At 52.8% G+C, this 7,503-nt stretch overlaps 1 long non-coding RNA gene across 4 annotated transcripts; it reads right to left on the bottom strand.

Moving 5' to 3' along the window:
• Positions 1 to 2,173: 2,173 nt before the first annotated feature.
• Positions 2,174 to 7,131, bottom strand: LOC139186538 (uncharacterized). Of its 4 annotated transcripts, XR_011570134.1 has the most exons (4): positions 6,916 to 7,131; positions 6,306 to 6,498; positions 4,936 to 5,076; positions 2,174 to 4,629 (listed from the first exon to the last, which is right to left on the bottom strand). It is a non-coding gene; the product is annotated as an uncharacterized lncRNA (long non-coding RNA). The 4 variants fall into 4 exon arrangements; XR_011570135.1 differs by lacking the exons at positions 6,306 to 6,498; positions 6,916 to 7,131 and adding an exon at positions 5,766 to 5,897; XR_011570136.1 differs by lacking the exons at positions 6,306 to 6,498; positions 6,916 to 7,131 and adding an exon at positions 5,572 to 5,708.
• Between the last annotated feature and the right edge of the window lie 372 nt (positions 7,132 to 7,503).

The following is a 7,503-nucleotide window of genomic DNA, read 5'->3' on the forward strand; positions in this document are numbered from 1 at the left end:
GCATCGCATGACAGATGAGTCCACAAATTCCAGAGTATGAAGTGGCTTCACTACAGCCATACATACAACCAATTAGACATCGCCCCATCCTCCCTCTAGACTTGCCATGGCTCCCTCGTCTTCAGCTGTGCTTTTTCTAAAAGCCACTGATGGTGCTGAGGTGGAACATAGATGGACAGTTCTTATTTTTATGTTGCGTATTCTAATGTTAATAGAAAAAAAAAAACTTGCTAAGTCATTCAGTCGTGTCCAATTCTTTGCAACGCTATGGACTGTAGGCCACCAGGATCCTCTGTCCATGACGATTCTCCAGGTAAGAATACTGGAGTGGGTTGCCATGCCCTTCTCCAGGGGATTTTCCCGACCCAGGGATCGAACCTAGTCTCTTATGTCTCCCAAGGTTCTTTACCACTAGCGCCACCTGGGAAGCCCAATAGTAGAATGATAATAAGAGAAAGTTTGCTTTTTCAGCTTGGCCAAATTTGTATGGGTGACATGTTCTTGGGAGTTTGGGAAACCAGAATGGAGACATAAGATCTAAACTCTCCAGCTTGCCATCAAGGCCTTTGCTAACCTGGCTCCAGGCTTCCATCTCAGCATCCCCTCGAGACTTTGGTCTTGCATGGTCAGGGTTCTGGAATATTCCCTCCTCCACACTGGGCCGTGGGGTTTTCAGCCCACGACTGCTGTCTCCCAGCACATTGTTCATACTGGCGGTCACTCGCCCCTCCCTGACATGACAAGGCCCCCTTTAACATAAAAGCCTGTGACTGCCCCACCCACCTTTCTGCCCAGGACACAGCCTGGCTGTCCCTTTGCACCGCCCCCCCAACTCTGCTCTGTTGCCCCTTTGCTCTCATCATGGGGGTCTCAGTGACTTTGGTTCCTTTACCAAACGATGAAGTCCCTCAGACCCAGAGTCCCAGCCACGTTTCCCTGACACCCAGTGAGGGCCAGCCACACAGGAGATGCTCAGCCCCATGTTCCCAGCAAACGAGGCTCACCACCAGCCCCCTGCCTATCACCTCTCACCCTGCAAGCCTCAGCCTGACCATCAGCTCCTAAACCACATGCCTTCCTACACATTGGGAAACCCCAATGTGAGGTCAGTGACATGAGCAGGGAAGTTATCCCCAGTGGACTTTCTGGGAAAAATAGTCTCCTTTCCTCCCAGGAGGAGTTCAACCACAGAGCGAAGAGCTGAGGCAAACGCTGGGAGGGAAACCCACAGGTAGGGAAGAAGGACTTTGTCCCATGGTGCCCGCCGCAGGCCCACTCCTGTCTGTTGTCCGGTGATCTCACACATCACGTGCAGACTAAAAGCTCCATGACCCTCGGTCAGGTCCTGGACCAGGGAAGAGTTGCTGTAAGGGACACGAAGGAGACACCTGTGGACGTTTGAGCACAGACTGTGTAGATAGGATAATAACATTGCAGCCACCTTCTATTTCCTGAACTTGATCTTGGCCTGGGGACTACGCACATGCAAGCCCTTATTTTCAGTAGACACTTTGAGGTATTCAAGGTCACCACGCAACTTTCTCTGAAACAGCAGGGCAACAATGACTGAGTAACACTTGGAGAGAGAGGTTAAGCAAACTGGGACGTGTTAAGAGTTAGTGAATCTTTCCAAACTTAGAAATGAGGACTCTTGAGACATGTCTCTTAGTTTGGAAAGTTCTTCCTGCTCCAAGTTGAATGACCACTTCATTCACACCTGCGTCTGCTCCAGACTTGGCTGCCCCCAAGGTAGAGAGGAGACAGTGTAAACCCAAGAGAAGAAATATGCATGTGCTTAGCAGTATTTTTCACAAAGTAAAAAATATACAGCAGGGAGGGATAAATTCAGAAGTTGAGTCTTCCTTTTTTTTTTTTTGGCTGTGCTGTGTCTTAGTTGCCGCATATGAGATTTATTTCCCTGAGCAGAGAGTGAACTCAGGTCCCCCTGCACTGGGAGAGTGGAGTCTTAGCCACTGGACCACCAGGAAGGTCCCAGGGGGTTGGGATTAACAGATAAACACTACTGTATATAAAGTAAATAACCAAAAGGACCTACTGCACAGCACAGGGAACTCTACCCAATAGTTTGTAATAAACTTTATGGGAAAATAATCTGAAAAAGAATAGATACTTATTAAAAAAATAAAGAATCACTGTGCTAAACACCTGAAACTAACAGAATATAGTTAAATATATATTAAGAAATATATACACACACACACACACAGAATGAGCCTTTCAGCTCCCATGGAGGTCACCCCACTCCCCTTTACTCCTTCCTCTTCCCTCGGTGCTCCCACCTGCCCTCCCCATCCTCCCCCGGCCTGGCAGGCCCCTGCGTCTCTGAGGCTGGAGCAGGAGACAGACCCTGGGGGGTCAGGGACACCCCCCATTCCGGTGGCCCCAGAGCTTTGGTGGCAGTTTCCAACACTCAGCCTTGTTTGCTCATCACTTATATTCCTGCCTTATCTCCCCAACAGCCTGAGAGTTGCTGCATCGCTTCACCTTCGAGTCCCCAAAGTGCCTCAGTCAATGTTTGCTGAGTGCAGACCAACAGCTGGGCGAGGGTGAGCAGCCCCACTCAGAAGGGCAAGCTTCCCCACAGCCAATAATGTGTTTATTCAGCAGTGTGTTCTAACGGGCGGGGTGGGACTCTCTCCTCCTTCCCTAGGAGGTGATCCAGGCTGACCATGTGAACGGTTCCGGGGAACGGGGACGGTACGTGGAGTCAGCACAGACCTACTTTGGAAAGTTACAGGAGGCGGAGGGGGGCAGAGCTGCTGGGAGGGTCTGGGGGTGTCCTCCACCTGCGTTTTCACTCTATGTCGGAGGAATGCAGTCCAGCAAGCTGGGCGCCCCCAGCCTCCACCCTGGAGCACCCTCCTTGGGTCACCTGAGTTTGTCAGAATTCCAGATGAGTGCTTAAAAGGTTTTTCTGTTAATGGTGGCAAAAAGGGGGAAGAAGAGGAACCCTGTTTGCTCTGATTCCGGTGGGGCCAGCGGTGTTTACTCAGCCTGGGTGGCATGAGCTGTCAGGGGTGGGGGCTAGTTGGGGGGGGCGGATGCCAGGCAGGGAGGCTGGGATTGGGGGCCTACCTCCCTCAAACCTGGAAAGCCCAATAGTGGTCCCAAGGCCTAAGTCTGCGGTAAGAACTGAGCAGCCCTCAACCATTGCACAGGCAGTGTTTTTCGAGTCAGCTTCACATGATGGAAGGCAGCGATGCAACTGACTGTGTAGACGCCACTGTCTCCTGGGCCTGCGTCCTGAGTGCCTACTGTGTGTCTGGCCTGAGCTACTGAGGGCTCAGGAGTTAGCATGTTGGGGAGCACCAAGAGGCAGGACACGCAGTGGGGCTGACACCAGCCCGTCTCTGCCCCTTTGTCCTTATTTATGAAGGTACCTGCTCCCCTGGGGAACACGCAGCCCTCTGGCTGCCGGGTCATCGAGAGCCAGTGAGGCGGTGGAGACACAGTGGCTTTCTCAGGCCCCTGGGAGTGACCCCTTCCTGACTCACAGGTGAACAGGCCCCCCTGGGTGACCAAAGGTCTGCACTTCTGCCAGGCAGAAGGTGACCCCTTGCCCTGAAGCACAGCAAGGGATTTAAAGCGACCATCCGTGATGAGTGACAAAGCCATCTTCTCCCCCAAGAAGGGCTGTGACAAAGGCAGGTGACAGTGATAGGCCCTGAACTGAGCTCCGGGGGGGCAGAGGGCAGGCGTCCCCTGCACGCCGGGGGCGACCCCACACACCCGAGGACCCTGGAGATGATTAAGCACCCTCAGGCCAGCCCTTCGTTGTGAGGAACAGCCCTCGACAAGATGCTGTGGCAGAAAGCCCCTTCCTGGATGACACTCGGGTCTATTATGGGAACAGGACCAAGATGATAAGGAAAACCAGTGTCATCAAGAAACCCCACATCAGCTGCTCCCAGACTTCCTGCAGAGGTGACTCCAGTGGTCAGACTGAGCTCTTCGCATCCTCCACTTGGCAAACGAACTTCAAGTAGGAGAAAAACAAAGTTCTCAGAGAATTCATTGATTTCATCCTCCCTGAGCTTCCACTTCTGAGCACATCAAAGTTCCTTGCATAACTTAGAGAAGACTGGTGAATTACAGTGTTTGCTTCTGATTCACAGGCAGAAAAATTTCCAAATGTCTTAGTAAGAAAATGACATCTGAGGGGCCATTAGGAGTGACTCAGCGGATGTGGGCAGATCATCAGATGAACTGAGTTCCACTTGCTTGTACTCTCTTCCTCGTGCATTCTCCTACTGTAAAAGAAAGTTCTGGGAGAATGAATAAGTAACTGCAAGAAGAGAAAAAATAACCAAGAAACTAGTTACTGTTTTTCTTTAAGCCAGGCTGCCCAGCTCCACGGAAGAGTTTGAGACCTTCTCTCCCTTGGGTGCCCCACGCCAATGGCTCCCCATCCCTCTCCAGCCTCAAGTCCAAAGTGGGGATGACATGCCATCTCTTAGGTACATTGAGAATCAGCGTCCTGGGCTGTGGCACCTCTTATTTGCAGGAGGAAACACACACACGCTTCCCGTGAGCCATCATGATTCTGAGGTGTACGGAAACATTAACCTTCTCGTTCATATCTCTCCCATCTCCCAAGGTGTGCAGCTCCTGATAAGCCATGTTCAGTGGCAGAAAGAGAGATAAGCACAACACGGATGAAATCAAACAAAAATATATATTTCCTCAAGCCCAGTGTTTGTCCAAGCAACCTCCGCTGTACAAGCCTCAGAAATCTATTTGTTTAGCCAACAAATGTTGGCTGAATACTCTTTGAGGAACTCAGAAGAGCTTGAAGGACCTCAGAAATGTGGGAAATGTGGTTCCTGCTCTCCAGGGAGGAGAGACTCACGTGCCAAACCTCCCTTCCGTGCCCTTTACCAAGTGCTCTGCCACCACCTCTCTTGCTGCACCCACCTCCAGTCAAAGGTCCGTAGAGTCAAAGCTGTGGTTTTCCAGTAGTCATGTACGGATATCACAGTTGAACCATAAAGAAGGCTGAGTGCCAAAGAGTTGATGCTTTCAAGTTGTGGTGCTGGAGAAGACTCTTCAGAGTCCCTTGGACAGAAAGGAGATCAAACCAGTCAGCCCTAAAGGAAATCAACCCTGAATATTCGTTGGAAGGACTGATGCTGAAGCTCCAATACTTTGGCTACCTGATGCGAAGGGCCAACTCATTGGAAAAACCCCGGATGCTGGAAAAGATTGAGGGCAGGAGGGGAAGGGGGATGTGGACAGAGGATGAGATGGTCAGAAGGCATCACCGACTCAATGGACGTGAATCTGAGCAAGTTCCTGGAGATAGTGAAGGACAGAGGAGCCTGGTGTGCTGCAGTCCATGGGGTCACAAAGAGTCGGACACAACTTAGTGACTGAACAAGTCAGGGGATGATTCTTTCATTTGGCGGAAGAGACTGAAGCTCAGAGAGGGACCTGACTGGTTGACACGTGTCCCAGGATGACACGGCAGAACCAGAGATGGTTCTAAAAAGATGATTCCGGGTGTGGAGAGGCAGGTCGGCCAGACAGCCTTTAGCCAGGCCTCCTCCTCACCTCTGGTCCATAACTGGGTCCTGCCAGCGCTGCCACCCATCTCAGCATCTCTCCAGCAGAATCAGTGACCCACCAGCAGCAGCAGCAGCTCTCCTGCCCACAACCGCAATAGCCTCTAACTGACCACCACCCCCCAGCCTTCCATCCTACCATCCTTCCTCCCAGAGGGAACTCATAGAGCATAAAGACCTCACCACTGCTCCCCAGGAAACCAGCAGCCACCAGGGTAAAACCACCCCTCTCACCGCAGCTGATATATTGTTCCGATTGATGGGGAAACCCCTGGGGTGGGTGGGGAGCAGGGAGGGAGCCAAAGGAGGCGGAGACACAGGCCTGACCCAGGGAGGGAGGGACAAGGGAGGGCTGGGTGGGACCTGGTGGCGGAGGAGGAGCCTTGCACTTGAGGACAGTGGCCTTTGGGAAGCAGGAAGCTGGCCTTAGATCCCAGAGCAGGGCAGCTGAGAGGTGCGTTTACACCCAGGGACCTTGCCCAGCTCCTTCTTCTCCAGCCATCTCTGAGGCCACTTGGTCACACCTACCCAGAGTGTCCGCCTTTCAAGGTCCTTGCACATGCTTGAAAAGTCCAGCACTTTCCATCAGCTGCGTCCTCATCAGTCAACCCCAACTCGCAGGATGGCTAAGAGAACCACCCCGGAGCAAACTCCCAGAGGCCCCGTCTCTGGATCCAGCTCTTTCTACTTGGACACTCTTCCTGTTTCCACATGGCCCCTTACCAGAATGTTCACTCCTGGCAGGTGGGGACTGACACTCCTGTGTCCCCAGGGCTGGGACAATGACGTGGCGCATCCTAGGTTCTCGGAATGCTTGCCAACTTCCCTTCTGGGTCCCAGAAGACTGGATCCAGTGAACGAGGCAGGCCACGCTCCAAGGGCTCCTGGGCAGGCTCCTGGGTGGGCCTGATGGGACCTGCCGAGTGGACGGTGGGAGGCATGCTCTGAAGGTGAGACTGACAGGCCAGTCTCACAAATGTGACCCCCAGGAGGCGACTCCCCTCCCAAGCCAGCCTGTGTGACCAGCAGAGGGTGTGGTGGCAATGGCTTTTGGGGACCACATTCACAGCACAGGGTCAGCGTGAACATCTAACAGAGTGACTGTGTGGACAGAGGAGCAGCTGCCGAGGGACCCATGTTGCCCACGAGCCAGACATGCCTCCCAGCACGCCAGCACCCATCACAATAAAGGCAGTATCCAAGACCTGGCTCAGCCCAGGGAGGTGAGAGAATAGGAAGTGTCTTCCGTCTGCCGGTGGAGGGCAGGCAGCGTGGCATGAGCCAAGAAGGAGGAGAGGGCTCGGAGGCAAGTCCACAGTAAATGAAAACTCACCTGTGTTCTCCTTGTGCAAGTGGGGAGGCTGGGTCGGCCCCAGCCTGGCTGTAAAGTGTGAGAGATTTCTTTATCAGGACGAGGGGACAAGTCAGTCTTATTTTTAGAAATGAATAGGCTTTTGTGTCATGGCCTTGCATCACGTGTTTGCCAGGAAACTTTATGGGGCAATAAAAAAGGAGAACATCCCAGATTCAAACCTGCCACCCATGAACCTCAGTCTGAGTATAAGTCTCTCGTCCTCGCTGGAGCCTCAGTCTCCCCACCTGTAAAATGGGTGACGGCATTGGATTCCCACCTCACAGGCTTGTGCCAAGGATCAAAGGAGAGAAGACTTGCCCAGACAGGAGTTGTCTAGGCTGACTTTGTATCTGCCTTCAGGCACGGCTGAGCGGCAGGGAGGAATCAGTTACTCAGTTACAGGCCGGCTCCCTGAGCCTCTGTCCCAGGCAGATAAGACGAGTCATTATCCACAAAACACCCTCCCAGACATGCAGAGCAGTGGCAGCGTCAGGAAGAGACAGAGCTTTCATATCCGCAGGGTCCCCAAACCTGCAACTCAGGTGTACCTGCTCTGCGGAGAGAGGA

Source organism: Bos indicus, chromosome 13 (genome assembly GCF_029378745.1).
Source record: "Bos indicus isolate NIAB-ARS_2022 breed Sahiwal x Tharparkar chromosome 13, NIAB-ARS_B.indTharparkar_mat_pri_1.0, whole genome shotgun sequence".
Taxonomy (NCBI): domain Eukaryota; kingdom Metazoa; phylum Chordata; class Mammalia; order Artiodactyla; family Bovidae; genus Bos; species Bos indicus.